Genomic DNA, 18033 nt, shown 5'->3' with positions numbered 1-18033 from the left:
CTCAAACAACCTTACACAACCTCATATGACCTCAAACACCCTCAAACTCACACAACCTCACACAACCTCACACAACCTCAAACAACCTTAACCAACCTCACACACCCTCACACACCCTCACACAACCTCACATGACCTCACACACCCTCACACAACCTCACATGACCTCACACACCCTCACACAACCTCACACAACCTCAAACAACCTTAACCAACCTCACACACCCTCACACAACCTCACATGACCTCACACACCCTCACACAACCTCACATGACCTCACACACCCTCACACAACCTCAAATGACCTTACACAACCTCACATGACCTTACACACCCTCAAACTCACACAACCTCAAACAACCTCACACACCCTCAAACAACCTTAAGCAACCTCACACACCCTCACACAACCTCAAACAACCTTAACCAACCTCACACACCCTCACACACCCTCACACAACCTCACATGACCTCACACACCCTCACACAACCTCAAATGACCTTACACAACCTCACATGACCTAACACACCCTCAAACTCACACAACCTCAAACAACCTCACACACCCTCACACAACCTCAAACAACCTTAACCAACCTCACACACCCTCACACAACCTCAAACAACCTTAACCAACCTCACACACCCTCACACACCCTCACACAACCTCACATGACCTAACACACCCTCACACACCCTCACACAACCTCACATGACCTCACACACCCTCACACACCCTCAAACAACCTTAACCAACCTCACACACCCTCACACAACCTCAAACAACCTTACACAACCTCATATGACCTCAAACACCCTCAAACTCACACAACCTCACACAACCTCACACAACCTCAAACAACCTTACACAACCTCATATGACCTCAAACACCCTCAAACTCACACAACCTCACACAACCTCACACAACCTCAAACAACCTTACACAACCTCATATGACCTCAAACACCCTCAAACTCACACAACCTCACACAACCTCACACAACCTCAAACAACCTTAACCAACCTCACACACCCTCACACACCCTCACACAACCTCACATGACCTCACACACCCTCACACAACCTCACATGACCTCACACACCCTCACACAACCTCACACAACCTCAAACAACCTTAACCAACCTCACACACCCTCACACAACCTCACATGACCTCACACACCCTCACACAACCTCACATGACCTCACACACCCTCACACAACCTCAAATGACCTTACACAACCTCACATGACCTAACACACCCTCAAACTCACACAACCTCAAACAACCTCACACACCCTCACACAACCTCAAACAACCTTAACCAACCTCACACACCCTCACACACCCTCACACAACCTCAAACAACCTTACACAACCTCATATGACCTCAAACACCCTCAAACTCACACAACCTCACACAACCTCACACAACCTCAAACAACCTTAACCAACCTCACACACCCTCACACAACCTCACATGACCTCACACACCCTCACACAACCTCAAATGACCTTACACAACCTCACATGACCTCAAACACCCTCAAACTCACACAACCTCACACAACCTCACACAACCTCAAACAACCTTAACCAACCTCACACACCCTCACACAACCTCACATGACCTCACACACCCTCACACAACCTCACACAACCTCACACAACCTTAACCAACCTCACACACCCTCACACAACCTCAAACAACCTTACACAACCTCATATGACCTCACACACCCTCAAACTCACACAACCTCACACAACCTCAAACAACCTTAACCAACCTCACACACCCTCACACACCCTCACACAACCTCACATGACCTAACACACCCTCACACACCCTCACACAACCTCACATGACCTCACACACCCTCACACACCCTCAAACAACCTTAACCAACCTCACACACCCTCACACAACCTCAAACAACCTTACACAACCTCATATGACCTCAAACACCCTCAAACTCACACAACCTCACACAACCTCACACAACCTCAAACAACCTTACACAACCTCATATGACCTCAAACACCCTCAAACTCACACAACCTCACACAACCTCACACAACCTCAAACAACCTTACACAACCGCATATGACCTCAAACACCCTCAAACTCACACAACCTCACACAACCTCACACAACCTCAAACAACCTTAACCAACCTCACACACCCTCACACACCCTCACACAACCTCACATGACCTCACACACCCTCACACAACCTCACATGACCTCACACACCCTCACACAACCTCACACAACCTCAAACAACCTTAACCAACCTCACACACCCTCACACAACCTCACATGACCTCACACACCCTCACACAACCTCACATGACCTCACACACCCTCACACAACCTCAAATGACCTTACACAACCTCACATGACCTAACACACCCTCAAACTCACACAACCTCAAACAACCTCACACACCCTCAAACAACCTTAACCAACCTCACACACCCTCACACAACCTCAAACAACCTTAACCAACCTCACACACCCTCACACACCCTCACACAACCTCACATGACCTCACACACCCTCACACAACCTCAAATGACCTTACACAACCTCACATGACCTAACACACCCTCAAACTCACACAACCTCAAACAACCTCACACACCCTCACACAACCTCAAACAACCTTAACCAACCTCACACACCCTCACACAACCTCAAACAACCTTAACCAACCTCGTACACCCTCACACACCCTCACACAACCTCACATGACCTAACACACCCTCACACACCCTCACACAACCTCACATGACCTCACACACCCTCACACACCCTCAAACAACCTTAACCAACCTCACACACCCTCACACAACCTCAAACAACCTTACACAACCTCATATGACCTCAAACACCCTCAAACTCACACAACCTCACACAACCTCACACAACCTCAAACAACCTTACACAACCTCATATGACCTCAAACACCCTCAAACTCACACAACCTCACACAACCTCACACAACCTCAAACAACCTTACACAACCTCATATGACCTCAAACACCCTCAAACTCACACAACCTCACACAACCTCACACAACCTCAAACAACCTTAACCAACCTCACACACCCTCACACACCCTCACACAACCTCACATGACCTCACACACCCTCACACAACCTCACATGACCTCACACACCCTCACACAACCTCACACAACCTCAAACAACCTTAACCAACCTCACACACCCTCACACAACCTCACATGACCTCACACACCCTCACACAACCTCACATGACCTCACACACCCTCACACAACCTCAAATGACCTTACACAACCTCACATGACCTAACACACCCTCAAACTCACACAACCTCAAACAACCTCACACACCCTCACACAACCTCAAACAACCTTACCCAACCTCACACACCCTCACACAACCTCAAACAACCTTAACCAACCTCACACACCCTCACACACCCTCACACAACCTCAAACAACCTTACACAACCTCATATGACCTCAAACACCCTCAAACTCACACAACCTCACACAACCTCACACAACCTCAAACAACCTTAACCAACCTCACACACCCTCACACAACCTCACATGACCTCACACACCCTCACACAACCTCAAATGACCTTACACAACCTCACATGACCTCAAACACCCTCAAACTCACACAACCTCACACAACCTCACACAACCTCAAACAACCTTAACCAACCTCACACACCCTCACACAACCTCACATGACCTCACACACCCTCACACAACCTCACAAAACCTCAAACAACCTTAACCAACCTCACACACCCTCACACAACCTCAAACAACCTTACACAACCTCATATGACCTCACACACCCTCAAACTCACACAACCTCACACAACCTCAAACAACCTTAACCAACCTCACACACCCTCACACACCCTCACACAACCTCACATGACCTAACACACCCTCACACACCCTCACACAACCTCACATGACCTCACACACCCTCACACACCCTCAAACAACCTTAACCAACCTCACACACCCTCACACAACCTCAAACAACCTTACACAACCTCATATGACCTCAAACACATTCAAACTCACACAACCTCACACAACCTCACACAACCTCAAACAACCTTACACAACCTCATATGACCTCAAACACCCTCAAACTCACACAACCTCACACAACCTCACACAACCTCAAACAACCTTAACCAACCTCACACACCCTCACACAACCTCAAACAACCTCACACACCCTCAAACAACCTTACACAACCTCATATGACCTCAAACACCCTCAAACTCACACAACCTCACACAACCTCACACAACCTCAAACAACCTTACACAACCTCATATGACCTCAAACACCCTCAAACTCACACAACCTCAAACAACCTCACACACCCTCAAACAACCTTAACCAACCTCACACACCCTCACACAACCTCAAATGACCTAACACAACCTCACATGACCTAACACACCCTCAAACTCACACAACCTCAAACAACCTCACACACCCTCAAACAACCTTAACCAACCTCACACACCCTCACACACCCTCACACAACCTCACATGACCTAACACACCCTCACACACCCTCACACAACCTCACATGACCTCACACACCCTCACACACCCTCAAACAACCTTAACCAACCTCACACACCCTCACACAACCTCAAACAACCTTACACAACCTCATATGACCTCAAACACCCTCAAACTCACACAACCTCACACAACCTCACACAACCTCAAACAACCTTAACCAACCTCACACACCCTCACACAACCTCACATGACCTCACACACCCTCACACAACCTCAAATGACCTTACACAACCTCACATGACCTAACACACCCTCAAACTCACACAACCTCAAACAACCTCACACACCCTCAAACAACCTTAACCAACCTCACACACCCTCACACAACCTCAAATGACCTAACACAACCTCACATGACCTAACACACCCTCAAACTCACACAACCTCAAACAACCTCACACACCCTCAAACAACCTTAACCAACCTCACACACCCTCACACAACCTCAAACAACCTTACACAACCTCATATGACCTCAAACACCCTCAAACTCACACAACCTCACACAACCTCACACAACCTCAAACAACCTTAACCAACCTCACACACCCTCACACAACCTCACATGACCTCACACACCCTCACACAACCTCAAATGACCTTACACAACCTCACATGACCTTACACACCCTCAAACTCACACAACCTCAAACAACCTCACACACCCTCAAACAACCTTAACCAACCTCACACACCCTCACACAACCTCAAACAACCTTAACCAACCTCACACACCCTCACACACCCTCACACAACCTCACATGACCTCACACACCCTCACACAACCTCAAATGACCTTACACAACCTCACATGACCTAACACACCCTCAAACTCACACAACCTCAAACAACCTCACACACCCTCACACAACCTCAAACAACCTTAACCAACCTCACACACCCTCACACAACCTCAAACAACCTTAACCAACCTCGTACACCCTCACACACCCTCACACAACCTCACATGACCTAACACACCCTCACACACCCTCACACAACCTCACATGACCTCACACACCCTCACACACCCTCAAACAACCTTAACCAACCTCACACACCCTCACACAACCTCAAACAACCTTACACAACCTCATATGACCTCAAACACCCTCAAACTCACACAACCTCACACAACCTCACACAACCTCAAACAACCTTACACAACCTCATATGACCTCAAACACCCTCAAACTCACACAACCTCACACAACCTCACACAACCTCAAACAACCTTACACAACCTCATATGACCTCAAACACCCTCAAACTCACACAACCTCAAACAACCTCACACACCCTCAAACAACCTTAACCAACCTCACACACCCTCACACAATCTCAAATGACCTAACACAACCTCACATGACCTAACACACCCTCAAACTCACACAACCTCAAACAACCTCACACACCCTCAAACAACCTTAACCAACCTCACACACCCTCACACAACCTCAAACAACCTTACACAACCTCATATGACCTCAAACAACCTCAAACTCACACAACCTCACACAACCTCACACAACCTCAAACAACCTTAACCAACCTCACACACCCTCACACAACCTCAAACAACCTTACACAACCTCATATGACCTCAAACACATTCAAACTCACACAACCTCACACAACCTCACACAACCTCAAACAACCTTACACAACCTCATATGACCTCAAACACCCTCAAACTCACACAACCTCACACAACCTCACACAACCTCAAACAACCTTAACCAACCTCACACACCCTCACACAACCTCAAACAACCTCACACACCCTCAAACAACCTTACACAACCTCATATGACCTCAAACACCCTCAAACTCACACAACCTCACACAACCTCACACAACCTCAAACAACCTTACACAACCTCATATGACCTCAAACACCCTCAAACTCACACAACCTCAAACAACCTCACACACCCTCAAACAACCTTAACCAACCTCACACACCCTCACACAACCTCAAATGACCTAACACAACCTCACATGACCTAACACACCCTCAAACTCACACAACCTCAAACAACCTCACACACCCTCAAACAACCTTAACCAACCTCACACACCCTCACACACCCTCACACAACCTCACATGACCTAACACACCCTCACACACCCTCACACAACCTCACATGACCTCACACACCCTCACACACCCTCAAACAACCTTAACCAACCTCACACACCCTCACACAACCTCAAACAACCTTACACAACCTCATATGACCTCAAACACCCTCAAACTCACACAACCTCACACAACCTCACACAACCTCAAACAACCTTAACCAACCTCACACACCCTCACACAACCTCACATGACCTCACACACCCTCACACAACCTCAAATGACCTTACACAACCTCACATGACCTAACACACCCTCAAACTCACACAACCTCAAACAACCTCACACACCCTCAAACAACCTTAACCAACCTCACACACCCTCACACAACCTCAAATGACCTAACACAACCTCACATGACCTAACACACCCTCAAACTCACACAACCTCAAACAACCTCACACACCCTCAAACAACCTTAACCAACCTCACACACCCTCACACAACCTCAAACAACCTTACACAACCTCATATGACCTCAAACACCCTCAAACTCACACAACCTCACACAACCTCACACAACCTCAAACAACCTTAACCAACCTCACACACCCTCACACAACCTCACATGACCTCACACACCCTCACACAACCTCAAATGACCTTACACAACCTCACATGACCTTACACACCCTCAAACTCACACAACCTCAAACAACCTCACACACCCTCAAACAACCTTAACCAACCTCACACACCCTCACACAACCTCAAACAACCTTAACCAACCTCACACACCCTCACACACCCTCACACAACCTCACATGACCTCACACACCCTCACACAACCTCAAATGACCTTACACAACCTCACATGACCTAACACACCCTCAAACTCACACAACCTCAAACAACCTCACACACCCTCACACAACCTCAAACAACCTTAACCAACCTCACACACCCTCACACAACCTCAAACAACCTTAACCAACCTCGTACACCCTCACACACCCTCACACAACCTCACATGACCTAACACACCCTCACACACCCTCACACAACCTCACATGACCTCACACACCCTCACACACCCTCAAACAACCTTAACCAACCTCACACACCCTCACACAACCTCAAACAACCTTACACAACCTCATATGACCTCAAACACCCTCAAACTCACACAACCTCACACAACCTCACACAACCTCAAACAACCTTACACAACCTCATATGACCTCAAACACCCTCAAACTCACACAACCTCACACAACCTCACACAACCTCAAACAACCTTACACAACCTCATATGACCTCAAACACCCTCAAACTCACACAACCTCAAACAACCTCACACACCCTCAAACAACCTTAACCAACCTCACACACCCTCACACAATCTCAAATGACCTAACACAACCTCACATGACCTAACACACCCTCAAACTCACACAACCTCAAACAACCTCACACACCCTCAAACAACCTTAACCAACCTCACACACCCTCACACAACCTCAAACAACCTTACACAACCTCATATGACCTCAAACAACCTCAAACTCACACAACCTCACACAACCTCACACAACCTCAAACAACCTTAACCAACCTCACACACCCTCACACAACCTCACATGACCTCACACACCCTCACACAACCTCAAATGACCTTACACAACCTCACATGACCTTACACACCCTCAAACTCACACAACCTCAAACAACCTCACACACCCTCAAACAACCTTAACCAACCTCACACACCCTCACACAACCTCAAACAACCTTAACCAACCTCACACACCCTCACACACCCTCACACAACCTCACATGACCTCACACACCCTCACACAACCTCAAATGACCTTACACAACCTCACATGACCTAACACACCCTCAAACTCACACAACCTCAAACAACCTCACACACCCTCACACAACCTCAAACAACCTTAACCAACCTCACACACCCTCACACAACCTCAAACAACCTTAACCAACCTCGTACACCCTCACACACCCTCACACAACCTCACATGACCTAACACACCCTCACACACCCTCACACAACCTCACATGACCTCACACACCCTCACACACCCTCAAACAACCTTAACCAACCTCACACACCCTCACACAACCTCAAACAACCTTACACAACCTCATATGACCTCAAACACCCTCAAACTCACACAACCTCACACAACCTCACACAACCTCAAACAACCTTACACAACCTCATATGACCTCAAACACCCTCAAACTCACACAACCTCACACAACCTCACACAACCTCAAACAACCTTACACAACCTCATATGACCTCAAACACCCTCAAACTCACACAACCTCACACAACCTCACACAACCTCAAACAACCTTAACCAACCTCACACACCCTCACACACCCTCACACAACCTCACATGACCTCACACACCCTCACACAACCTCACATGACCTCACACACCCTCACACAACCTCACACAACCTCAAACAACCTTAACCAACCTCACACACCCTCACACAACCTCACATGACCTCACACACCCTCACACAACCTCACATGACCTCACACACCCTCACACAACCTCAAATGACCTTACACAACCTCACATGACCTAACACACCCTCAAACTCACACAACCTCAAACAACCTCACACACCCTCACACAACCTCAAACAACCTTACCCAACCTCACACACCCTCACACAACCTCAAACAACCTTAACCAACCTCACACACCCTCACACAACCTCACATGACCTCACACACCCTCACACAACCTCAAATGACCTTACACAACCTCACATGACCTCAAACACCCTCAAACTCACACAACCTCACACAACCTCACACAACCTCAAACAACCTTAACCAACCTCACACACCCTCACACAACCTCACATGACCTCACACACCCTCACACAACCTCACAAAACCTCAAACAACCTTAACCAACCTCACACACCCTCACACAACCTCAAACAACCTTACACAACCTCATATGACCTCACACACCCTCAAACTCACACAACCTCACACAACCTCAAACAACCTTAACCAACCTCACACACCCTCACACACCCTCACACAACCTCACATGACCTAACACACCCTCACACACCCTCACACAACCTCACATGACCTCACACACCCTCACACACCCTCAAACAACCTTAACCAACCTCACACACCCTCACACAACCTCAAACAACCTTACACAACCTCATATGACCTCAAACACATTCAAACTCACACAACCTCACACAACCTCACACAACCTCAAACAACCTTACACAACCTCATATGACCTCAAACACCCTCAAACTCACACAACCTCACACAACCTCACACAACCTCAAACAACCTTAACCAACCTCACACACCCTCACACAACCTCAAACAACCTCACACACCCTCAAACAACCTTACACAACCTCATATGACCTCAAACACCCTCAAACTCACACAACCTCACACAACCTCACACAACCTCAAACAACCTTAACCAACCTCACACACCCTCAAACAACCTCACACACCCTCAAACAACCTTACACAACCTCATATGACCTCAAACACCCTCAAACTCACACAACCTCACACAACCTCAAACAACCTTAACCAACCTCACACACCCTCACACACCCTCACACAACCTCACATGACCTCACACACCCTCACACAACCTCAAAAGACCTTACACAACCTCACATGACCTTACACACCCTCAAACTCACACAACCTCAAACAACCTCACACACCCTCACACAACCTCAAACAACCTTACACAACCTCATATGACCTCAAACACCCTCAAACTCACACAACCTCACACAACCTCACACAACCTCAAACAACCTTAACCAACCTCACACACCCTCACACACCCTCACACAACCTCACATGACCTCACACACCCTCACACAACCTCAAATGACCTTACACAACCTCACATGACCTAACACACCCTCAAACTCACACAACCTCAAACAACCTCACACAACCTCAAACAACCTTACACAACCTCATATGACCTCAAACACCCTCAAACTCACACAACCTCACACAACCTCAAACAACCTTAACCAACCTCACACACCCTCACACAACCTCACATGACCTCACACACCCTCACACAACCTCAAATGACCTTACACAACCTCAAACTCACACAACCTCACACAACCTCATATGACCTCACACACCCTCAAACTCACACAACCTCACACAACCTCACACAACCTCAAACAACCTTAACCAACCTCACACACCCTCACACAACCTCACATGACCTCACACACCCTCACACAACCTCAAATGACCTTACACAACCTCACATGACCTAACACACCCTCAAACTCACACAACCTCAAACAACCTCACACACCCTCACACAACCTCAAACAACCTTACACAACCTCATATGACCTCACACACCCTCAAACTCACACAACCTCACACAACCTCACACAACCTCAAACAACCTTAACCAACCTCACACACCCTCACACACCCTCACACAACCTCACATGACCTCACACACCCTCACACAACCTCAAATGACCTTACACAACCTCAAACTCACACAACCTCACACAACCTCATATGACCTCACACACCCTCAAACTCACACAACCTCACACAACCTCACACAACCTCAAACAACCTCACACAACCTCAAATGACCTTACACAACCTCACAAGACCTAACACACCCTCAAACTCACACAACCTCAAACAACCTCACACACCCTCAAACAACCTTAACCAACCTCACACACCCTCACACAACCTCAAACAACCTTACACAACCTCATATGACCTCAAACACCCTCAAACTCACACAACCTCACACAACCTCACACAACCTCACACAACCTCAAACAACCTTAACCAACCTCACACACCCTCACACAACCTCAAATGACCTTACACAACCTCACATGACCTAACACACCCTCAAACTCACACAACCTCAAACAACCTCACACACCCTCACACAACCTCAAACAACCTTACACAACCTCATATGACCTCACACACCCTCAAACTCACACAACCTCACACAACCTCACACAACCTCAAACAACCTTAACCAACCTCACACACCCTCACACACCCTCACACAACCTCACATGACCTCACACACCCTCACACAACCTCAAATGACCTTACACAACCTCAAACTCACACAACCTCACACAACCTCATATGACCTCACACACCCTCAAACTCACACAACCTCACACAACCTCACACAACCTCAAACAACCTCACACAACCTCAAATGACCTTACACAACCTCACAAGACCTAACACACCCTCAAACTCACACAACCTCAAACAACCTCACACACCCTCAAACAACCTTAACCAACCTCACACACCCTCACACAACCTCAAACAACCTTACACAACCTCATATGACCTCAAACACCCTCAAACTCACACAACCTCACACAACCTCACACAACCTCAAACAACCTTAACCAACCTCACACACCCTCACACAACCTCAAATGACCTTACACAACCTCACATGACCTAACACACCCTCAAACTCACACAACCTCAAACAACCTCACACACCCTCAAACAACCTTAACCAACCTCACACACCCTCACACAACCTCACATGACCTCACACACCCTCACACAACCTCAAATGACCTTACACAACCTCACATGACCTAACACACCCTCAAACTCACACAACCTCAAACAACCTCACACAACCTCAAACAACCTTACACAACCTCATATGACCTCAAACACCCTCAAACTCACACAACCTCACACAACCTCAAACAACCTTAACCAACCTCACACACCCTCAAACAACCTCACATGACCTCACACACCCTCACACAACCTCAAATGACCTTACACAACCTCAAACTCACACAACCTCACACAACCTCATATGACCTCACACACCCTCAAACTCACACAACCTCACACAACCTCACACAACCTCACACAACCTCAAACAACCTTAACCAACCTCACACACCCTCACACACCCTCACACAACCTCACATGACCTCACACACCCTCACACAACCTCAAATGACCTTACACAACCTCACATGACCTAACACACCCTCAAACTCACACAACCTCAAACAACCTCACACAACCTCAAACAACCTTACACAACCTCATATGACCTCAAACACCCTCAAACTCACACAACCTCACACAACCTCACACAACCTCAAACAACCTTAACCAACCTCACACACCCTCACACACCCTCACACAACCTCACATGACCTCACACACCCTCACACAACCTCACACAACCTCAAACAACCTTAACCAACCTCACACACCCTCACACAACCTCACATGACCTCACACACCCTCACACAACCTCACATGACCTCACACACCCTCACACAACCTCAAATGACCTTACACAACCTCACATGACCTAACACACCCTCAAACTCACACAACCTCAAACAACCTCACACAACCTCATATGACCTCAAACACCCTCAAACTCACACAACCTCACACAACCTCACACAACCTCAAACAACCTTAACCAACCTCACACACCCTCACACAACCTCACATGACCTCACACACCCTCACACAACCTCAAATGACCTTACACAACCTCACATGACCTAACACACCCTCAAACTCACACAACCTCAAACAACCTCACACACCCTCACACAACCTCAAACAACCTTACACAACCTCATATGACCTCACACACCCTCAAACTCACACAACCTCACACAACCTCAAACAACCTTAACCAACCTCACACACCCTCACACACCCTCACACAACCTCACATGACCTCACACACCCTCACACAACCTCAAATGACCTTACACAACCTCACATGACCTAACACACCCTCAAACTCACACAACCTCAAACAACCTCACACACCCTCAAACAACCTTAACCAACCTCACACACCCTCACACAACCTCAAACAACCTTACACAACCTCATATGACCTCAAACACCCTCAAACTCACACAACCTCACACAACCTCACACAACCTCAAACAACCTTAACCAACCTCACACACCCTCACACAACCTCACATGACCTCACACACCCTCACACAACCTCAAACAACCTTAACCAACCTCACACACCCTCACACACCCTCACACAACCTCACATGACCTCACACACCCTCACACAACCTCAAATGACCTTACACAACCTCACATGACCTAACACACCCTCAAACAACCTCACACACCCTCACACAACCTCAAACAACCTTAACCAACCTCACACACCCTCACACAACCTCAAACAACCTTAACCAACCTCACACACCCTCACACACCCTCACACAACCTCACATGACCTAACACACCCTCACACACCCTCACACAACCTCACATGACCTCACACACCCTCACACACCCTCAAACAACCTTAACCAACCTCACACACCCTCACACAACCTCAAACAACCTTACACAACCTCATATGACCTCAAACACCCTCAAACTCACACAACCTCACACAACCTCACACAACCTCAAACAACCTTACACAACCTCATATGACCTCAAACACCCTCAAACTCACACAACCTCACACAACCTCACACAACCTCAAACAACCTTACACAACCTCATATGACCTCAAACACCCTCAAACTCACACAACCTCACACAACCTCACACAACCTCAAACAACCTTAACCAACCTCACACACCCTCACACACCCTCACACAACCTCACATGACCTCACACACCCTCACACAACCTCACATGACCTCACACACCCTCACACAACCTCACACAACCTCAAACAACCTTAACCAACCTCACACACCCTCACACAACCTCACATGACCTCACACACCCTCACACAACCTCACATGACCTCACACACCCTCACACAACCTCAAATGACCTTACACAACCTCACATGACCTAACACACCCTCAAACTCACACAACCTCAAACAACCTCACACACCCTCACACAACCTCAAACAACCTTACCCAACCTCACACACCCTCACACAACCTCAAACAACCTTAACCAACCTCACACACCCTCACACACCCTCACACAACCTCAAACAACCTTACACAACCTCATATGACCTCAAACACCCTCAAACTCACACAACCTCACACAACCTCACACAACCTCAAACAACCTTAACCAACCTCACACACCCTCACACAACCTCACATGACCTCACACACCCTCACACAACCTCAAATGACCTTACACAACCTCACATGACCTCAAACACCCTCAAACTCACACAACCTCACACAACCTCACACAACCTCAAACAACCTTAACCAACCTCACACACCCTCACACAACCTCACATGACCTCACACACCCTCACACAACCTCACACAACCTCAAACAACCTTAACCAACCTCACACACCCTCACACAACCTCACATGACCTCACACACCCTCACACAACCTCACACAACCTCAAACAACCTTAACCAACCTCACACACCCTCACACAACCTCAAACAACCTTACACAACCTCATATGACCTCACACACCCTCAAACTCACACAACCTCAAACAACCTTAACCAACCTCACACACCCTCACACACCCTCACACAACCTCACATGACCTAACACACCCTCACACACCCTCACACAACCTCACATGACCTCACACACCCTCACACACCCTCAAACAACCTTAACCAACCTCACACACCCTCACACAACCTCACACAACCTCACACAACCTCAAACAACCTTACACAACCTCATATGACCTCAAACACCCTCAAACTCACACAACCTCACACAACCTCACACAACCTCAAACAACCTTAACCAACCTCACACACCCTCACACAACCTCAAACAACCTCACACACCCTCAAACAACCTTACACAACCTCATATGACCTCAAACACCCTCAAACTCACACAACCTCACACAACCTCACACAACCTCGAACAACCTTAACCAACCTCACACACCCTCACACAACCTCAAACAACCTCACACACCCTCAAACAACCTTACACAACCTCATATGACCTCAAACACCCTCAAACTCACACAACCTCACACAACCTCACACAACCTCAAACAACCTTAACCAACCTCACACACCCTCACACACCCTCACACAACCTCACATGACCTCACACACCCTCACACAACCTCAAATGACCTTACACAACCTCACATGACCTTACACACCCTCAAACTCACACAACCTCAAACAACCTCACACACCCTCACACAACCTCAAACAACCTTACACAACCTCATATGACCTCAAACACCCTCAAACTCACACAACCTCACACAACCTCACACAACCTCAAACAACCTTAACCAACCTCACACACCCTCACACACCCTCACACAACCTCACATGACCTCACACACCCTCACACAACATCAAATGACCTTACACAACCTCACATGACCTAACACACCCTCAAACTCACACAACCTCAAACAACCTCACACAACCTCAAACAACCTTACACAACCTCATGTGACCTCAAACACCCTCAAACTCACACAACCTCACACAACCTCACACAACCTCAAACAACCTTAACCAACCTCACACACCCTCACACAACCTCACATGACCTCACACACCCTCACACAACCTCAAATGACCTTACACAACCTCAAACTCACACAACCTCACACAACCTCATATGACCTAACACACCCTGAAACTCACATAACCTCACACAACCTCACACAACCTCAAACAACCTTAACCAACCTCACACACCCTCACACACCCTCACACAACCTCACATGACCTCACACACCCTCACACAACCTCAAATGACCTTACACAACCTCACATGACCTAACACACCCTCAAACTCACACAACCTCAAACAACCTCACACACCCTCACACAACCTCAAACAACCTTACACAACCTCATATGACCTCACACACCCTCAAACTCACACAACCTCACACAACCTCACACAACCTCAAACAACCTTAACCAACCTCACACACCCTCACACACCCTCACACAACCTCACATGACCTCACATGACCTCACACACCCTCACACAACCTCAAATGACCTTACACAACCTCAAACTCACACAACCTCACACAACCTCATATGACCTCACACACCCTCAAACGCACACAACCTCACACAACCTCACACAACCTCAAACAACCTCACACAACCTCAAATGACCTTACACAACCTCACAAGACCTAACACACCCTCAAACTCACACAACCTCAAACAACCTCACACACCCTCAAACAACCTTAACCAACCTCACACACCCTCACACAACCTCAAACAACCTTACACAACCTCATATGACCTCAAACACCCTCAAACTCACACAACCTCACACAACCTCAAACAACCTTAACCAACCTCACACACCCTCACACAACCTCAAATGACCTTACACAACCTCACATGACCTAACACACCCTCAAACTCACACAACCTCAAACAACCTCACACACCCTCAAACAACCTTAACCAACCTCACACACCCTCACACAACCTCACATGACCTCACACACCCTCACACAACCTCAAATGACGTTACACAACCTCACATGACCTAACACACCCTCAAACTCACACAACCTCAAACAACCTCACACAACCTCAAACAACCTTACACAACCTCATATGACCTCAAACACCCTCAAACTCACACAACCTCACACAACCTCACACAACCTCAAACAACCTTAACCAACCTCACACACCCTCAAACAACCTCACATGACCTCACACACCCTCACACAACCTCAAATGACCTTACACAATCTCAAACTCACACAACCTCACACAACCTCATATGACCTCACACACCCTCAAACTCACACAACCTCACACAACCTCACACAACCTCAAACAACCTTAACCAACCTCACACACCCTCACACAACCTCACATGACCTCACACACCCTCACACAACCTCAAATGACCTTACACAACCTCACATGACCTAACACACCCTCAAACTCACACAACCTCAAACAACCTCACACAACCTCAAACAACCTTACACAACCTCATATGACCTCAAACACCCTCAAACTCACACAACCTCACACAACCTCACACAACCTCAAACAACCTTAACCAACCTCACACACCCTCACACAACCTCACATGACCTCACACACCCTCACACAACCTCAAATGACCTTACACAACCTCAAACTCACACAACCTCACACAACCTCATATGACCTCACACACCCTCAAACTCACACAACCTCACACAACCACACACAACCTCAAACAACCTTAACCAACCTCACACACCCTCACACACCCTCAC

This window comes from Borostomias antarcticus (genome assembly GCF_949987555.1).
Source record: "Borostomias antarcticus genome assembly, chromosome: 13".
Lineage (NCBI taxonomy): Eukaryota > Metazoa > Chordata > Actinopteri > Stomiiformes > Stomiidae > Borostomias > Borostomias antarcticus.
This window is presented reverse-complemented; position numbering follows the sequence as displayed.